Below are 20,429 nucleotides of genomic sequence, written 5' to 3'. Positions count from 1 at the left end.
TGGCGCGGGGCGCGGGGGGCGGAGCCCCGGCTGCGGGGCTGGAGGGGGCCCAGCCATTTGGCGTGCCTATTTCATTCTTATGTAATCTCTTTTGTTGAATTTGCAGTGTACAGTGGTCTGAACTTTACGTTAACATTCAACGTTATTATTGATATTTCAGAACTTGTCCCTACCATTAAGTTGGCCTTTTTCTTGGTCATTTTTTGTTCTCTTATTTGTCTGTTTGTCTTTAGTTTTCCTGGTATAGTACTCTCTTTAGAACTTCTCAAAGAGTTGTTCTGGTATTGGTAAATTATTTCAGGTTTCATTTATATGAGAATGTTTTTATCTTTTCTTCCCATATGAAAGATAAGCTTGCTGATATAGTATTTTTGGTTGAAATGTTTTTTCACTTAACACTTTGAATATATTTTCCCGTTCTATCCTTGCTTGCATTGTTTTTGATGAGAGGTCTGATGTTAGCCTGATGGGATATCCTTTGAAAGTAACTTGATCTTTTTCTCTTGCCAATTTTAGTACCTTGTCTCTGTCTGTGGTTTTGGTTAATCTGGGTAGGATGTGTCTGGAAAAGATCTTCTTGGGTTGATTCTACAGGTCCTTTGTATTTCTTGGGTCTGGATATTTGAATGCCTCTCTAGATTTAGAAAGTTTTCTTCCAGGATTTCATGGAATAGATTATCAGTGCCCTGATTAGTTTCTTCATCTTCTGGAATACTGATTAGCTGAACGTGTGGGCGTCTAATGGTATCAAGTATTACTCATGTTATTATTCTCATTTGGGGGGGGTTATTTTTTCACTTTTTTGTGAAATTTTCTAGGTCAGAGGTTCTGGTCTTCTACATCTGATATTCAGTCTTCTGTGTGCTCTAATCTGCTTTTAATACTTTCAAGGGAGGTTTTGATTTTCTGTATTACAGCCTTCATCTCTAACAGTTCTGTTTAACTCTTTTATGGTGGATAGTTCCTCTTTCAGATCGTGAAAGAACTTCCTCACCTCCTGGAATTCATTGTCTCTGTTTTCCTGCGTATTTTGGAGTTTGTTCTCTCGCATCTCTGTTAACTTTGTCATTATTTATATCCTAAATTTCTTTACCTGACATTTCCATGAGTTCCATTGTATCTTCTATGGATTAAGAAGGGCTGTTCTTTCCTCTTGGTGGAGGGATATTTTCTTGATTTCCCATGTTTCTTGTGTCTTTGCAGTGGTTTCTGGTCATCTGATGGATTATTGTTATATCCTACCTTCTTAACATTAATTCTGAGTGTTAGAGGCATGCAGAAGATGATCTGCAATATTTCTGTAGTTCCGTTTACCTGATTCTCATCGAGCAACCTGCACTTTTGTCATTGGATATTACAAAGGCCTTACAGTTTCAAGGGAATAGGTGCATCTGGGCATTTCAATCTGTGGGATTTCAATTAAGAATTCAGGAACCAGCAGTTAGTGTAATGGCTATGTCGCAGGACTCCCACATGGTCGACCGCAGTTCATGTCCCAGACCCGGTGGTTTAAAACTCATGCCAGGTGCATGTGTGTGCATGCCCAAGATCCCAAGAGGAGAATGGAGGAGAAGGGATTGTGGCGTAGCCATCCCCTCGGGGGGTGATTTCTTGCTTTCTGTCTCTCTATCTCTCTCTTTCTGGCAAGCACACGTGCCCTATAGCAAAAACCTCTTAAAAAAAAAAAAAGAAGAACTCAGAAGTGCAGAAGTGTGTGGGAAGAGATGAGGCATGCTCACTAAAGCTCCGTATTTCTCCCAGCTGCTCACTTAGTAGACTACCTTCTCTGATTTTTAGTCATTTGGTGGTATATTCACATTTGGCTAATTTGTTAGAGATTTCTGCTACTGTAAACTCATATGCTTCACTTTACTGTGAGATTCTTCTATGCCTATTTCTCTACTACTGTGTTTCGCAATGTGGTATCCACAGAAAGGAATGTCAACTTAGATTTATAAAGACGAGTTTCTCCCTTTCTGTACAGTTCTGTGGAGTTTGAGGTTTACTATGACAGTAAAAGTATTCAGATGTTTTGTGACTGTGCACCTAGAACTGCCTAGACACTCAATGTGTGGAAGGTGAGAAGCAAGGTGACAAAGTCAGGTAAAAGAAAGGAAACAAAAGGAAAAAGACAAAAAACCAAAAAAGACAAAACAATAAAAAGGAGAAAAAAATTTTTAAGAAAAAGAAAAATGAGAACCATGTGGTATGAAAGGGGCATAGTATGGCTCGGGGGCAGGATTAGGCCCACCTCAGATGCATGTGGATTCTGAAATTAGCAAGAAAAAGGAGAGGTCAGAGACAAGAGACAGTACCTACAGATTTTTAAACACACACGTGTGTGTATATATATATGAGAAAATATATCACACACACACACACATACACACACACACACACACACATATATATATATGACAAAAATTTTGAGAGAATCTTGTGCCTCTGCAGTGGTGGTTTCTGGTCATCTGATGGATTATATGTTAGTTCCTACCTGGCTTTTCGCTGGGTGTTGGGCCAGAAGGAGGGGTTTGGGGCAGAGGCTTTTTCTGGTTAAAGGGGCAGGACTAGGCCCACCTCAGATGCACATGGATTCTGGCTTTTCACTGAATGTTGGGCCATGTTGTTGTTGTTGTTGTTTTTGTTTTTAAGAATTATTTATGTAATTTCATTTTTTATTGTTAGTTTTTCTTTCTTTCTTTCTTTTTTTTTTTTTTGACCACCAGAGAGAGAGAGAGAAAGGGAAAGCGAGAAAGCAAACCACCAAGTCCGGGACTTAAACCATGGTCGGCCATGTGGGAATCCAGCACCCCTATCCACCACACTGCCTGCTGGCCCCTGTTGTTGTTTTTATAATGATAGGGTCTCGCTGAGTCTCGATCCTCTGCTTGGGCCTGCCGATTAGCTGCGACAAGGTGTGTGCCACCACACCTGTTTCCCTTAGACAGGGTTTGCTGTGTTGCCCGCACTGGCCTCAGCCTCCTGAGTAGCATATGGTCACAGGCACATGATCCCAGCTTTTTAGGGTGGGCAGGGAATTGAACCTGGGCATTCCATTTGGCCCCCGCCTGCCTAGAGAAGTGTCCAGAGCATGCTACTGTGGCCGGGCTGATGTTTTATTTACCTACCTTCCTCCCTCCCTCCCTCTCTCTCTCTCTCTCTTTCTTTCTTTTCTTTTTTTTTAATGAGAAAGAGAGAGAGTAGAGAGAGAGCGGGAGATAGGTATTTGATAGAATTTTGCCAAGACCATTCTTTTGCCTCAGCTTTCCATGTAGCGAGGACCACTGACACATGCCACCACATCTGGCCTATTCAGGTTGGGTGGGGAATCAAACCCACTCTCTCAGCCACTGAGCAGCAGTGCCTTCCCACTTGCACCACAATGGCTGGGCCCCAAAGATTCATTTTTTAAAGAAACAGACAATGGCTCCAGTTAATTTCAACAAAGAAAGAAAGACAAATTACTGAAAAGGTTTACTAAACGTTAAGCCATAGTTTGGCTCCATATTTTTAAAGAAAATCAATGAAGCGGGAACTATGGCATCTTATAAACTCAAGGGCAAACTATTCAGGCTATGCAGAAGGGGAAAAAATGAACTCTGGCCAAATCTAGGCCTTGTACCATCAACATAAAATGGAAATGGAAGGTGTGGGCATCTTTTTTTTTTTTTTAAGATATTTTTGGGGACCAGCAAACGGTGTAATGGTTAGGCCATTGGACTCCTGTGTAGTCTACTGTTGTTTGAGTCCTGGACCCAGGGACTTAAAACTCATGCCAGGCACACACATGTGTGTGCATGTGCCCAAAATCTTGAGAGGAGAATGGAGGAGAAGGGATTGTGGTGTTGCTATCCCCTGGGAGGTGATTTCTCGCTTTCTCTCTTTCTCTGGTGAGTGCATGCACCTTATAACAAAAATTTCTCTAAAATAAAAAAAGATTTTTTTGCCTTGGGCACATATACTTGTGGGAAAGAAAGACAGTGAGAGGGAAAGTGAGAAATTACCACCCCTCAGGGGGATGGCCATACCAGTTTCTTCTCCTCCATTCTCCTCCTGGGATCTTGGGTATGCATGCATGCATATGCTCCTGGCATGTGTTTCAAGCTACCGGGTCTGGAACTCGAACAGCAATTGGCCATGTGGGAGTCCAGTGACATAACTGCTACCCCATCTGCTGGCCCCAGGTGTGGGCATCTTAATGTCCAGCTGGAGTCCCACCCTAGGAATCAAATGTGGCATATGTCATTGGCTTTGAGTGCCAGTGTCATCAAAAACCTGTGCCGTGGAGGCACTTGTGGGAAAGGGGAAGTTCCCAGGACTTGCTTCAAACAGAAAATAAATAGATCCAACGTCAGAGCTCTAAAGTCTGGTGCGTTATTAGATATTATTCTGAGACTGTTGATGTATGTAATCCTCTTATCTGAATAGCCAACCAGGGGGAAAGAGCAGAAGGGAAATAGGGAAACGTGAGTACCATGCGTGCTGATCTTCACTGGCTGGGCTGCAGCCCAGGCCGAAGGCACAGGCTTCAGAAGCGTAACAAAGAGACCCTAATTATGAGAGAACATTTTGAAACTTTTTCAGCTGGTCGCTGCCGGCAGCAATACTCACAACCATGTTAGGACTTTCATGGGCTTTGGCATTTTTTGTGGTGTGTCTGTGTGTGTGCACAGTGTTTTAAAAAAGGTTTCACACTGTGTTACAATCCTCCTTCCTCAGTCTTCCAAGTAGTGGGGAACACAAGCATGGGTTACCATAGCCTGCTGTTTTGGTTGGGCTGGGAATTGAACATGGACCTCTCAGGTGACCTCGGTCTGTGGAGCCGCAGTGTCCAGCATGCACTTCATGGCTGGACAGCCCTTGGCACTTCTGCCCGTGGGCTTCTTCCCCCATAAAAATCCTATTCAAAACGGTACTGGAGGATTGTTGGTGCAAGGCAATATAATCTACTGGGTCGTCAGGACAGTCATGATGCCTTTTTGCACAGAAAAGCACATGATCGCTTTTCCAACAACCCAATAGGATGGACTCATTATGCATATATTAATGTGCACATGTTTTTCTTCTGATTTTAAATAAATTACAGTGAACACATTTTTGTGGGCCTCTAAAAGTCCGGTGGCCTTGCACCTATGTCTCATGGCTATGTCAGCCCCAGTCAGTCAGTACTAGTCGGGCCCACCTTGTCCTGGACCTCAGCACTGCCTAGGAAGACCCAGGAGGCCAACTCCAGAGATCCTGTTCTGAGAAGTCTGGTGTGAGGCAGACTGAAAGCAAACACCAGTTTCTCTCTCACTAGCTGCTGACCTGGCTGTAACCCCACAGACCTCAGCCTGCTCATTTGTGAAGTACAAACAGTAATCCTGGCTATCTTACTAGTTTCTTATGAGGATCAGCTGAGAAAATGTTTGCAAATACGCCCTGCCAGATCTCACATATGCAATATACTCCATGCTTGAGAGCTGCACTTATTTCTTATGATCAAGGATGTATTCCTGGGTAAGGACCTCATAGAAGGCACCCCAGGAGAAAATCCAGCTGATCGTTTAATGGCCTGCTCCCCCCCACCCGGACACATCTGCAGAAGGGTTCTGAGGAGCAAGAACGGGTGGGTGCCCCCTAGTCAGAGCCACTAATCAGAAGTGCAGAGTGCCATTACAAAGAGGAGAGGAGGCTCCCATGTCTACATTATATCTAAAGGAGAAGATGGAATAGAAAGCCATGTTTCCTAGGGTTGTCAGTGCCAGTATTGAGTTCTGGGTTCAGGTCAGGACACCAGGTGGTCCTACAACAGCACTGCTGGGATGCGTTCCTGGTAGGAAGGGGGCGTGCCGTTTTCCTGCTGTCTGCTCTCCAGGCTGGTGGGTAATTCGCAGCCCTTTTGCTGCAGCAGGTTCTGAGCTGCTGAAACCTAAGGAACACAGCAAGGCCTGTGTGTTTTCCCAGCTCGGGTTTCAGAGAGGTGAACAGGTATTCTCTAGTGCTACCGATGTTTATTTGTTCTGAAGTCTTTTCTCTGTTGTGGGTCTCAGAATCCACCAGTTGTCAGAGGCAGCTTTGCGAAGTGGGGTGCTCATGTGGCACATGCCTGGATATGATGGTTGCTTGCTCCAAAATATTTCCCATCTCCGTGCCTGGCCAGGGGGGTCTCTGGAAAGCATGGTGGTTATTGTTTCTCTGGGACAATTGTCCTTTTGTTTCCTTCTGAGGTTGGTGAAGTTATTCAAACTCTGCTGTGCAAGGAGCAGAGTAAATCTTACTGCTAGGAGGTTGAAATGAAATGGTAGCTGCTGGGAATGGAGTGAAGTTAGAACTGGCACCATAACCCCTTCATCCTGCTTAGACTCAAACAAAGTCGACAGGTAGAAAAGTCCAGGGGAAGATAATTTCAGGGTTGAGAAAGAAAACTGGAGGAAATTACTATATGATTAGGTTTGTCTGTGTGTGGCAGAAAGTCTAAGATAACAGTATCTTAAATAAGAAATTAATTTGTCTGTGGTGAGAAAGAAGTCTGCAGGCAAGCAGTCTAGAGCAAGTACAGCTCGTGGTGTGGGGGCCTGGCTTATGCCACTGTGAGTCTATGTTCATCGATACCACACCGGCAACTTGACATTGATCACGGTAGAGTATATTCATCACTGATACTGGAAAATGCTAGAAATCCGGGCTTTGTCTTCCAAAGAGCCAGCTGCTTACCATTTACCAGGGCACCACTGGGTATGGCACCCTAACAGTGTTGGGGACCCGGGCTTATTCTGTCCTACTCCCCACCATCCTGGTATGTGACTTCCATTCTTACTGCTATTTCATAGTCCAAACTCCATGCAAGAGTTCCAGTTGTTAAATACAAATTCTAGGTGGCAAGAAGGAAGCAAAATATAAGGGGATGATATCGAACACCAGCAGTATTTTTAAGGAGGTTTCTTGGCAGCTGCTATGTAACATATTTGGCAAATACTCAGATACCTGTGCAAGGAATGCTGGGAAAGGGAGTCTTTAGTAGGGGATCCATATGAGGAGACTTCTAAAAGTTGGTGAAGAATTAAAGTACAAGTTTCTCTTGGTGCAAAAAATTCTGGAATCTATGCATAGTTTTTCATAGGATGCACTTTAGGTGACCTTTTGAAGTCCCGCTGCATGTTAAGCTAAAAGATCTGTGGTTGACAGAGCTCTAATATAGCCCCAGTGACCATCACCTCCCCTTCAGTGTGGGCGAAACTTGGGGAGATGATGAGAGTTCACTCCTGCAATCATGTTACATAGCTCTTTAGCTCCAAGTCTGAGGTCAGAGGAAATCAGAGATTGGAAGCATGAGAATGATTTGACACGTCTTTGCTGGCTTGATGGTAGAGGAATATAGGCTGCCCCTGGGAGCTGAGAGACCAGCAAGGAAAGGAGGACCTCCAACCACGAGGAACTGAATTCTGCCAGTGACAAAAATGATGGAAGTGGGTTTTTCTCCAGAATATGAAGACAAAAACTTAAGCTGGCTAGCACCTTGATTTTACCCCTAGGATATCCCAAGCAAAGAACCCAGCCATGCTGCACCAGACTTCTGACTTGCAGAACTGTGAGTTAGCGATTGAGTATTGTTTTAAGCTGCCAGGGGGTAAGTTGTTACTCAGCACAGAAAACATATACAAGACCTATTATTAAGGAAGAAAGGAAAAACAGATATTGGAATACATAGTTCATAGTCTTTGATTCATCAGTGTAGTAAAACTCTAAAACATGGGTTTCTTCCCTTCATTAGACAAGTGATTTTTTTTTTTTGAGAGGTTTTTGATAGAGCATGTGCACTCACCAGAAAGACAGAGAGAGACAGAGAGACAGAAAGTGAGAAATAACCCCCCAGGGGGGATGGCCACGCCGCAATCCCTTCTCCTCCATTCTCCTCTTGGGATCTTGGGCACGCACGCACACGCGCCCGGCATGAATTTAAGCTGCGGGGTCCGGAACGCGAACCGCGGTCGACTATATGGGAGTCCAGTGACATAGCCATTATGCTAACTGCTGGTCCTGCCAATTTATTTTAAAGCTGTCAGTGTTATAAGTGTGAGCATATTTTGTGCAAACTTGAATATGGCACGTTCTCAAATAAGTATTTATGAAGTGACTACATTATATCATGGATGTCACTGGAACGTAAAATAAATAGAACCTTGTGTCCTCCCAGGAGCCTGAAATCTAGTTCAGGGGCAGATGTGGACACTAGTGAATTGAGAGAAAAGAGAATATGCTGTCTTCTGACTCAGAAATGAGTGTATAGGCCTGGAGCAGTATAGTACTTGTGGAATGCAAACTGCGTTTACCAGGATGTTTTAAGAAAACCTAACTTGAACTGGCATAAACAACCAGGGGAAATATTGAGTTACACGAGAAAAGAGAAGTCCGAGACTAGGTCAGACCTTAGTCAGGGTTTGAGCCAGCAGGTTGACAATATCACCAAGTGTCAGGTTTCCTCAGTGCCTCGTGAGGCTGTCCCCCTTCTCTGCCTTTAAGATGGCCACCAGCTGCTCTCAGGGCTACAAGGTTCCTCATTCACCTCCAGTGGATAAAAGATCACCTTGGTCCCAGTGTTTCTTGCAGAAGTTCTAAAGTTTACCATGATTGAACTGGTGTAGGTAACACTGAATTGACACTGTGTTGGGAGGAATAGGGAAGTGGGAAGTGGGCTGACTGCTCTAGTGTGGATTACATGCTCTACCCATGCGGCCAGGACTAGACTTCCCTGGATCCCCACATGAGATAGTGTAAGGTAGGAGATGGCCGTGGGGAGCTATTGGGAACAGGAAAGGGGGAATACAGATGATGGATGGATGGCAACTACAAAAGTAGTTAAGGAAGGGAGATGTTAAATGGACATCATGCAGTTGGTTTTGATTTTCCAAAGGTGAGAGCACCTGGACCAGGAGAGTGTAGGAATACATAAGGGGAGACGTACTAAAGCTTCCATCCAAGAAAAGCAAGCACCATAAAGGCAACGTGGATAGGAACAGGGTTTTAGAAAAATTTGCAATGAAGCAGTGCCATTCACCTTCGACGTTGTAGGCTGTTGGAGATGTTGTGAGCTCTGAGCATGTGAGGGTATGTGCAATTGATTCAAGTGGAGGCTTGAAGATCAATTAGCAGGCAATGTGGTAAAAACACACAGAGGTTCTGAAGCCCTGACGCAGGGTAGAAATGGTATGCATTTTGGAGACCTCATGAGAAATGAGCTCTGGGATTCAGTGAAGGGTGAAAGTAAGGGGGAATCAATAATTATTCTAAGGTTTTGATTCTGAGAGATTAAAGGTGTTGTGATGCTACTAAGAGAAAGGGAGGTTTTGGGAAGGAAGGTGGTTTGTGGGAGAGGGAAAAAGAATAGTGGGTTTCAGCCATTTTGAGTATGAGCTAATAGAGTAACAAAACAGAACTGGGTAAATGTAGCCAGAGATGCACATCAGGTCAAAGAATAAACCTTGGGGCACTCATAGTTAGTGGAGGAGTTGAAGGAGACAAGAATAGTACATGCAATAGAGTCTAGAAAAGAGTTTCCTGAGGGAAAGTGTATAGAAGAAGAGATTCATAACTCATAATGGTTTTAAGTTGCAGGCTTAGATATTAGAACCAAGGACAATAATAAAATAGTTAGAAATCTAAAAATACTTTACTTATGTAAGAAATGAAGTCAAACTCAAGTTGACTTATTAGTAGATATTGTTGGTTACTTTGCTGTATACATTTATTAATTATCTTTTGATGTAGTCATTATCCATTGCTATGGAACAAATTGCCACTAACTTTGTGGCTTAAAACAGCACACATTTATTATCTCACAGTTTCTGGATATAACTGGGCTGGGTCCATTGTTTAGGGGCTCACAAAGATAAAGGCAAGGCATTATCTGGGATGTATTCTAATCTGCAGGCTTGACTGGGGAAGTGCCTACTTCTAAGGCCAGTCAAGCTGTTGGATGAATTCATTTCCTTGTGGTTGAAGGATTGAGAATCTGGGCTTCTTGCTGGCTAGCTCTGAGAAGTGATCCTCAGCTGACATATGGGCCTCCCAACATGGTCACTTATTTCTTAAAAGCCAGAGGCAACAGTCTTTAGACTGAATCTTAGCAGGACAGTGTATTATGTAATATATTGGGTCATATTTTTTCAATGCAAAAATGCTTCATGACTTTTCCGGCGACCTAATAATGTACTCAGAAGTGACATCACATCCAGGGGAGGAAACTGTACAGGGATGTGAGTATTGGAAGGCAGAGATCATTGGGAGTCATCCGAGAGTCTATCTGCTCCCTGCATCCTTGGGGGGATGGCCATGCCACAGTTCCTTCTCCTCCATTCTCCTCTTGGGATCTTGGGCATGCAAGCACATGCGCCTGGTATGGTTTAAGCCACCAGGTCTGGGACTCGAACCACAGTCAACTACACGAGTGGCCTGCGACATAGCCATTATGCCTACTGCTGGTTCCAAGATACTTTTGAGTATGGACAATTTTAGGGTAATTGCTCAGCTGGAATCTCTTGAGCATTTTTGTGTGGGACCTTGCCCCTGGCCATAGTTGATTAGACCAGAAACTCACTCTTGACTAAAGCTGAGCCAATCAATTTTTCTTTTGCATTTAAGCTGAGACAGAAGCATAGGATGTTGGGAGCTGAGTCACATTGATTCCATATCTTTGAAGGAAAGATCTGTAAACTTCTGTGACCTAGGTCCTGGAGCTAAGTTCTGGTCTTTTCTGAAGTCTGGCTGTTCAAATTTTCACTGGATTTGATGAAGGACAACTAACTATATTCTTATAATTGATTATCTTTGTTTAAGGAAGGGAGATTCTAGTATAAGAAATCTCAACTATCAGGTCATTGGGAAAGCTGCTGCTATATAGCTTACCATGGTCATTAAATAGGTATTTTTAAATATATTTTTTAATTTCAAGAAAAGCAGTTTTAACTTTAATAAATTCAAAGAAATGCTAAGGAACTTTGCTTAAAACTTAAAGCCAGGAAACAGATTAATATTCTGTTCAACTAGTAGATACATAAACCTATTGGCAGCTCAAAACATGACAAAAATCCTTAAAACTGAAATAGAAAGCCTAGAAGAAAATCAGCAATGTTTTGGTCAAAAGGCATAAAATACTATTTCACCAGTTCAGTCTCATATGAGTACTTAATCTATTTTCTGTTGTGGTCTGATCTTAAATTATGGGATGTAATATTCAACTCCAGACTTGTATCTACAATTAAATTGGTCATTTTCTTAGTTTCTGAACTCTTATTTCTGTGTGTCCATATTTAATTTTCCTGGCATAGCACCACCTTGAGAACTTCTTGGAGATCTGGTCTGGTATCGATAAATTCTTTCAGGTTTGTTTATCTGAGAATGTTCTTGTCTTTTCTTCCCATATGAAGGATAATCTTGCCGGGTACAGTATTCTTGGTTGAAATTACTTTTCCCTTAATATTGTGAATATATTTTATCGTTCTTTTCTCATGAGCATTGTTTCTAATGCTGTTAGCCTGATGGGATATCCTTTGTAGGTAACTTGATGTTTCTCTCTTGCCAATCTTAGTATCTTGTCTTTGTCTGTGGTTTTGGTCAATCTGGCTATAATGTGTCTTGAAAAAGATCTTCTTGGGTTGATTCTATTCGGGGTCCTTTGTATTTCTTGGGACTGGGTCTTTGAATGCCTCTCTAGGTTTGGAAAGTTTTCTTGCAGGATTTCATAGAATAGATTATCAATGCTCTTATGAGTCTCTTCACCTTCTGGGATGCCAGTTATCCAGATATTTGGACGTTTGATGGTATCTAGTACTTCTCGTATATTATTCTCATTTTTGGGGGCAATTTTCTCAGTCTTCATGGTGGATTTTTCTAGGCCAGCAATTCTATCTTCTGCATCTGAGTTTGATTTTCTTTATGATCTAGTCTGCTTTTAATACTTTCAAGGGAGGTTTTGACTTCCTGTAGTATAGCCTTCATCTCTAACATGTTCATTTGATTTTTTTTTATAGTGCGTATTTCCACTTTTAGATCTTGCAAGAATTTCCTCGCCTTCTGGAACTCTTCAACTCTTTTCTCTTGCCTCTTCTGCAGTTCATTTTCTCTCTTCTCATCCATCTCTGTTAGCTTTGTCACTGTGAATATTCTAAATTCATTATTACACACTTCCATGAGTTTCATTGTACTGTCTGAGGATGAAGAGGAGTTATTCTTTTCCCTTGGAGGAGAGGTATTTTCTTGCTTTCTCATATTTCTTGTGACCCTGTGGTGATTTCTAGTCCTCTGACGGATGGTGTGTTTCTTCCTAATTCTTGACGATCAATCTGAGTGTTCAGAGGCATGCAGGAGGAGGTGATCTGCAATCTCTCTTCGGTTCCATTTTCACTGTTGTGCATCAGATTCAGTGGGAATAGAGGAATATTCTGACACTAATTGTATTCAGATGTTTGGATCCTGTTCACTTGGACCTATCTAGACAGTGCATACAAGCTGAGCAGCCAATGAATAACGATAAAGAAAAAAGGAAAAGAATGAGAGAAGAGAAAAGAAAAAGAAAAGTAAAATGAAAAAGAAGAAAACAGATAATAAAAAAATTAGATTTTATTTATTTATTTTTTTGAGCGGTTTTTGCTATAGGGCGCGTGCACTTGCCCGAAAGACAGAGAGAGACAGAGAGACAGAAAGCGAGAAATCATACCCCCCCCCCCCCAGGTGGGATGGCCATGCCACAATCCCTTCTCCATTCTCCTCTCAGGTTCTTTTTTTAAAAAAGATTTATTTTATTTATTTCATATATTCACTCATTTATTTTAATTTAACCAGAGGGAGATAAAGAGAGAGAGAGAGAGAGAGAGTGAGAAAGCAAGCCACCAGGTCCAGGACTTGAACCGTGGTCAGCCATGTGGGAGTGTCCAGCACCTTAACCACTACATCACCTGCTGGTCCCCTCCTCTCAGGTTCTTAGGCAAGCACACACACATGTCCGGTGTGAGTTTAAGCCACCGGCTCCAGGATTCGAACTGCAGTCAACTACATGGTAGTCCAGTGACATAGCCATCATGCCAAATGCTGTTCCCTAGATTTTAATTTTAAAAAGCGAAAAATGAAAACTATGTGGTGCCAGCTCAAGTTCAGAATCTATCTCAGAATGGGCCTGGCCTGGGTTTGTGCCCTTCCTAAATGAAATGGGGAAAGGCAGCAATTAGCATAATAAAGGAGAGGCCTGAGAGCCCAGAGAATACTTTACCTTAAAAAAAAAAAAATTAAAAAATTAAAAGTCACAGGGAGACACAGCAAAACAGAGAGAGACAGAGAGAAATGGAGAGAAGGAGACAGGAGTAGCCCTACCTACTAGAAATGATTCTGGAAGGGGATGTCTCAGCAGAAAATCTTCATTTTTGGTTAAGGAAAGCAATATTTCACAGCTCGTGTTTAGTATTCACCTCAGGATGGGCCTGGCCTGGGTTTTCCTTATACTCATTCTTATTTCTGTCGTTATTTTCTCAGAAAGACCTTCTTTGTTCCTAACAGAGCAAGATGGTTGGTTGTTTCTCTTGTATGTCTGCGTATTATTCAGTACCATCTGACTTAGAGGACACATACTGTATCTTTTTCATTTTGTATTTTCAGAATCCCACACAGAGCCTGCCACCCACTAGATACTCAGCAAATGCTTTCTGAATAAGGACAGAGATGGGCGTGTCTGGCTAAAACAAAAGTTAACAGAACTACAGAATATGGAAGTACATGGGATTGTATGTTTCTGGAGGGCAAGGGCCATGTCTTATTTACCTTTGCACAATATTTGGCACATAGTAGGTGCTGAGTAAAAGCCTGGTGAGCTGAATTGCACTATGCAGTGTGTTCAGAGAATGCAGAGGGTGCCTAAGGGTTTAGAGCATAAGAGCCAGGTGTACACTGCAGAGTGTGTATGACGTGCTGGTGGGTAGTGGGTGTAGTGAAGATAAGAAGTCTAGAGCCATGGGGAGCCAGCAGTTAGCGTAATGGCTATGTCGCTGGACTCCCACGTAGTTGACCGCGGTTCGTGTCCCAGACCCGGTGGCTTAAAACTCATGCCGGGCGCATGTGCGTGCGTGCCCAGGATCCCGAGAGGAGAATGGAGGAGAAGGGATTGTGGCGTGACCATCCCCCCGGGGGGTGATTTCTCACTTTCTGTCTCTCTTTCTCTGTCTGGTGAGCGCACGCACCCTATAGCGAAAACCTCTCAAAAAAAAAAAAAAAAAGAAGTCTAGAGCCATGTGGAAGGTTTTGCCCATGAGGATTCTTAACATGTATTTTATAAGCAATAAAGAAATATAAAAAATGTTTTACCTATAGATGTACTTGGGGTCAAGGGTAATTTATAAGCTTCCAAATAATTCAGAAAATAAATAACAAGCAATGGAAGTAGGGTGGGAGCAATAGACTGAGATAGGAGAACTGGCTCTCAAGAGCTCATTGTTGAATTTTCAGAAATTTCCTGAGCCTTATTTTTAAACATTTGGTAGCTTGAGATTGGCTCTAGGGGAATATTTACACTACAGAAATTGACAAACACTATAAATTTGGACTTCAAAATTTTTTAGTTTTGCAAATTCTTTTATCAGCGTATCAGTGAGAACAAGTTCACAGAGACATTTGGGTAAAACAAAGAGACTTGATGACTGGTTGAGGTGAGTGTGGGTTAGAAAGTGGTCAATTTTTTTTTTTTTTAGAGATTTTTGCTAGAGGCGCGTGGGCTCGCCAGACAGACAGAGAGACACAGAGACAGAAAGCAAGAAATCACCCCCCATGGGAGATGGCCATGCTGCAATCCCTTCTCCTCCATTCTCTTCTGGGATCTTGGGCATGCACTCACACATGCCCGGCGTGAGTTTTAAGCCACCGGGTCCGGGATGTGAACCGTGGTCGGCTACATGAGACTCCAGCGACAAAGCCATTACGCTAACTGCTGGTCCCAAAAGTGGTCAATGGTTTTGAAGTGTCTAAGATTTTAACTCTGAGTGACTTGGAGAATAAGGATGTTAGCCAGTGAGGACACTGAGAAATTAGGTTTCGAGGAAGGATGATGAACAGATTCGATCAATGAATGTGGAGGTCTAATACAATATGTAAGTGATCAGCCAAAAAAAAAAAAACCTGAAGCCTGTGTTTGATGCTCAGCTCAGTCAGACCTGGAGTATAGCTTTGGACTCAGCTGTGCAGACATGGTGGTTGAAGGTTTAGCACAGGTACGTTTTTCCCAGGGTAAGTATCAGAGTGAGCATGTTGGAAGCACAGAGAACATCAGGACCACTTACACGTAAGCGGCAGGCAGGGGAGGGCTACAGAAGGAGACTCTGAGAAGTCAAGAACCATCTCTCCACATAACAGAAGCAAATTCTCATGGCCAAGTCCTCATTCTAGTGTCCTTTTGTGGAAATTTACTTCATCTTTTGCTCCCCTTTTGGATCTTAGTTTCCAAAGAAATTGTTTATATTGTGGTCTCAACCTATGTAGTTTCAGTGCTTCTTTTATTTCATTTTACTTATTTTATGTTTTGCCAGAGGGTGCATGTGCTCACCAGAGAAGGAGAAAGAGAGAGAGAGAGAAAGAGAGAGAGAGGAAGAAACAGAGAGAGGGAGAAAACATTCCCCAGGGGTTCATGGTCACACCACCACCGTTTTCCCTCCATTTCTTCGTCCTGTCAGAATTTCGGGCAAGCACCCACATGAGCCTGGCATATTTTTCGAGCCATCAGGGCCAGGATTAGAACTGTGGTCAGCCATATGTGATCTGGCTCTCTAGGAACAGAACTTAATCACCATATTATGGGGCTGGCCCTCAGTGCTTCCTTTTGATTGTATTTTATACAACTTTGAGATGAAATTTACAAATAATATAGTCTCCCTACACACATTACTAAAAAACAGTGTGATACTAGGGCCTGGTGGTGGCGTAGCAGTCAAACGTGATCTCTGTGGGGTAGACCTTCATAGGAAGGCTGACTGTTTGTGTTCAGAGACCTGACACGTGCATGCCCATGACCGGACTGGCTGAAGCTGACGGGAATTGTGGCATCAGGACCCTGTGGGGCACGCTGCATCTCTGTCTCTCTTACACATGGAATACATACTTTTAAAAAAATTAGTATGATGCCTTGATGGTAAGGAAGAATAAAATAAAAATGAAATGTATAATTAAATAATATGTTTATCAATATGTAAATATTTGGATACAATGATACCAAAAGAGACATTGCAGCTGTCAGATTCTTGAACCTAGACACAGAATTATTGGGAGTGTGACAGCCATAAATTCAGACGGCTAAAGATGTGTTGGCAAAATCAGTGCAAAAAAATAAAAACATCTTTTGATTTACACAACCATACACATCTTGAAAAATTCAGTGTATAGGTATACGAAATAAAAAATTGATGCCTACATATTAAATAGACTTAAGTTCTGGGTAAGAAAATTATAAACAGGAGCCAGTCAGTGGCGTGCTGGTGAAGGTGACAGCATCCCACATGGCCAACTTCGTGGTTCAAGTGCTGGACCTGGGGGCTTGAAAAACACACCGTGTATGTGTGTATGCCCCACATCCCGAGAGTAGAATGGAGGAGAAGGGACTGCACCATGGTCCCTGAGGGGGATGATTTCTTACTTTCCCTCCCTCCCTCTCTCTTTCTGGCTCTCTGGCTAGCACATACACCCTATAGCAAAACCCAAAATCTTTAAAAAAAAAAAAGCCAAAACACAATTTTTTATGTATGATTATCTGTGGACCATATAGAAGTTGCATGGGATGCTGGACAATTCACCGTATAGGACCGTCCTGTTTGTTGCAGAATATCTAACACCCGGAATGCTTGCTGTGCACTAAGCGCGAAGTGTTTACAACCAGAACACCTTGCCAGTTTCCTAAACGCCTCTAGGGGGCAGTACAGTCCATGCGGAGAACTTCTGGTCCTACTGCGCAATCAGTGGTTTTGGAGATAAAAAGGCTGGTGCAACTGAGGTCCATTGCTTGTGGACACCACCCATTTCCTGGAGAACTTGGGGCAGATGGCGCTGATCATCAGTTCCACCAAGTGGAACAGACAAAAGATCTAACGCGGGGGACCAGTAGTTAACGTAATGGCTATGTCACTGGACTCCCATGTAGTCAACCATGGTTCAAGTCCCAGACCGGGTGGCTTAAACGCATGCTGGGTGCGCGTGCGTGTGTGCCCAAGATTCCCGGGAGGAGAATAGAGGAGAAGGGATTGCGGCATGGCCATCCTCCCTGGGGGATGGTGTGGGGTGTGATTTCTCACTTTCTGTCTCTCTGTCTCTCTCTGTCTTTCTGGCCAGCGCACACACCCCATAGCAAAAACCTCTCCAAAAAAAGATCTAACCTGTAGTTGTTTGCTCTTTCATGAGTTAGGAGTCTTTAGGGAGACCCTGAAGACTTGATTGGGAAAACATTCCTTTAAAAACTTAGAATAATAACAATATCAATACAATCCGATTGTTTAAAATCCAACCCCACACGGAGTCAAGAAGGCAACGACCCTTATTGCAGATGTCTCTCAGCTTCTGAATGTTCTCTCTTTCCTTTAACAAGATTTGAGACCATCAAGAAACACATTATTGCTAATTCCTGTTATTAACTTCGTTCTATTTCTTTTTAAAACTTAAAACAGGATTGCACAGGGATTCAATGAACAGAGATGTTATTGGGGAGAGGTATTCAAGACTGCCAGGTTGCTCTCCACAGGGCAGAGAAGGGGCTGGAGACAGCTGTGTAGTTTGCACTCTCCGCACCCCTCTCCCATCGTCTAACTGCCAGTGAACTCCCTCCTCCTGAGGTTCAAATCTGTCAGCCCTGACTTAGCAGCCATTGGGAGAGAGGGCAGCAGGAACCAGACTGGCAGCAGCTGTAACCTCTTACGAATCACCTTCTCCGAGTCTTAATTTCACAGACACATAGTTCAACAGTTGCTAAAAATCTTCATTGTTTTTTGGTATCTAAAGAATGCATTTCATGGGAATCAGCAGTTAGCATAATGGCTATGTCGCTGGACTCCCACATAGTCGACCGAGGTTCGCGTCCTGGACCCAGTGGCTTAAAACTCACGCCGGGCACGTGTGCGTGCGTGCCCAAGATCCCGAGAGGAGAATGGAGGAGAAGGGATTGCGGCGTGACTATCCCCCCTGGGGGCTGATTTCTTGCTTTCTGTCTCTAAGTCTCTCTCTGTCTGTCTGGCGAGCGCACATGCCCTATAGCAAAAACCTCTCCAAAAAAAAAAGAATGCATTTCATGGGCCAGCTAGTGACATGGTGGGTAAGGCAGCTGCATCCCACATGACTGACTGTGCGGTTCGGGTCCCAGACCTGTGGCCTGAGAAACATGCTGTGTATGTGTGTGTGTGTGTGTGTGTGTGTGTGTATATGTGTGTGTGTGCGCGCGCGCGCGTGCACGTCCCAAATCCCAAGAGGATAATGGAGGAGAGGGGTTCGGGGCATGGCCATAACCCCTGGGGGTGATTTCTCACTTCCCTCCCATCTGTGGTGTTAAAACTTTATAAAACCATTTTGGGACTCCTTGATTTTAATAACTATTTCAAATGTAAAATGTAACTATCTCAAATATGTATAAATATATAGTGCATAAAATTTAAAAAAAATTTTGAGAGAGATTTTTGGTATAGGGTGCATGTGCTCTCTAGAGAGGGAGCGACAGGGAGAGGGAAAGTGAGAAATTACTCCCTAGGGAGGTGGCTGCACCACAATTCCTTCTCCTCCATTCTCCTCTCCAGATTCCAGGAATGCATGTACACACACCTGTGTTTCAAGCCACTGGGTCCAGGACTTGAACTGCAGTAAACCATATGGGAGTCCAGCACCTTAACTACTGTGTTTTATTTAAATATAAACTATTTTTGGACCAGCAGTTGGCATAATGGCTATGTTGCTGGACTCCCATGTGGTTGACCGTGGTTCAAGTCCTGGACCCAGTGGCTTGAAACACAGGTGTGTGTACATGCATTCCTGGAATCTGGAGAGGTGAATGGAGGAGAAGGGATTGGGGCATGGCCATCCCCCCTGGGGGGTGATTTCTCGATTTCTGTTTCTGGTGAGTGCATGTGCCCTAAAGCATAAACCTCTAAAAACAACAACAACAACAACAAAATATCTTAAATATAAAAGCTTCATTTGCAGACGAGCCAGAGCTAGATGTTCAAGTATGTCTCTGCAGTTTTTACCCTCCCATTCCAAATTTCCGAATGAAAGCCATAGTAGAGGTCACAGCAGCAACTGCCGCTCACGATCCGTGACCATTTATAAACATCCCCTGCTTCTTTTAGTTGTGAATTAACCTGAAGAGAAGAGACAGCTGAGTAACTGAACAGGCATCTTTAAAACGATGATGTAACATTGTGTTGCGAGGACTAAATATTTGAGGCAGGCAAACACTTGGTATTTTCTGATACTAGTGCTAAGTTTCCATTGCATCAGGGCAAAGAGAGTTCCTTTACCTCCAAGACCAGAGAGAATGTCATTACTTACTACTCATTATGGAGAAGTATGATTCATCTTCGATGTCTGGAGAGCATTTAATTAGTGGCCCCCTTTCAAACATTAAATGGATACTCCTGTGTCACTTCTCAACATCTGGCCCTGCAGCCACAGTCATTCCTAATGCTCACCTTGTTAGTCATTGATCATCTTCCTGATTGGATGTGTTGGGAAGGGCAGCTCAAAAGCTGTTATGTCTACGATTCACCTGGGCCTCATGTGAAAATGTAGGTTCTGATCCAGGAGTCGGGGCTGCAGCCTGAGGCTCTGCTTTCCTCAGGAGCTCCCAGCTAATGCAGGCGTGCCAGGCAAGGTATTGTGGAGGAGTGACAGTGGGGCTGAAGCGAAAATAACCTTTACTTTTTAACTTTTTCCTAAATTTGTCAGAGGGTGCAAGTGCTTGCTGGACTGAGAGAATGAACAAGAGAAAGACAGACCCCCCTACCCCATCCCCCCACGAGGAATAGTCACGCTGCAATCCCGTCTTCTCATTTCTTCCTCCTTGCAGGAATTTGGGCACACGCTCAGGCACCTGGTGCCTTTCTCAAGCCGCTAGCCTGGGACTCAAACTGCTCAGACTCGGTGTGCATCCAGCCGCCAAGGGCTGGCCCGAGTCTACCCTTCAGAGAGCCACAACTACCTGGGAAAACCACGTACGAGGAAGAGGTGAGAAGAGGTAGGTATATGTGGTTATGTCTTTATGCATCTGCATGTGCTGTAAGGTATATGTGAGTATATAAATTATTACTATTTCAATGGTGTCATTCAATAGATATTTTCCAGTAGCATTTAAAAAGGAAGGATGGTCACCAGCCAGGGGCGTGTTGGTCACATGTGCCCCCAATCCTGAGAGTAAGCAGAGAATGAAGGGGAATGACCATGGTGTGGCC

The 20,429-nt window shown here is 43.4% G+C and overlaps 1 pseudogene; it reads left to right on the top strand.

Moving 5' to 3' along the window:
• Positions 1–20,429, top strand: part of LOC102479899 (pyruvate dehydrogenase E1 component subunit beta, mitochondrial-like) — a 31,219-nt pseudogene that overhangs the window by 5,739 nt on the left and 5,051 nt on the right.

This window comes from Tupaia chinensis, unplaced genomic scaffold (genome assembly GCF_000334495.1).
Source record: "Tupaia chinensis unplaced genomic scaffold, TupChi_1.0 Scaffold000028_1, whole genome shotgun sequence".
Lineage (NCBI taxonomy): Eukaryota > Metazoa > Chordata > Mammalia > Scandentia > Tupaiidae > Tupaia > Tupaia belangeri.
This window is presented reverse-complemented; position numbering and strand designations above follow the sequence as displayed.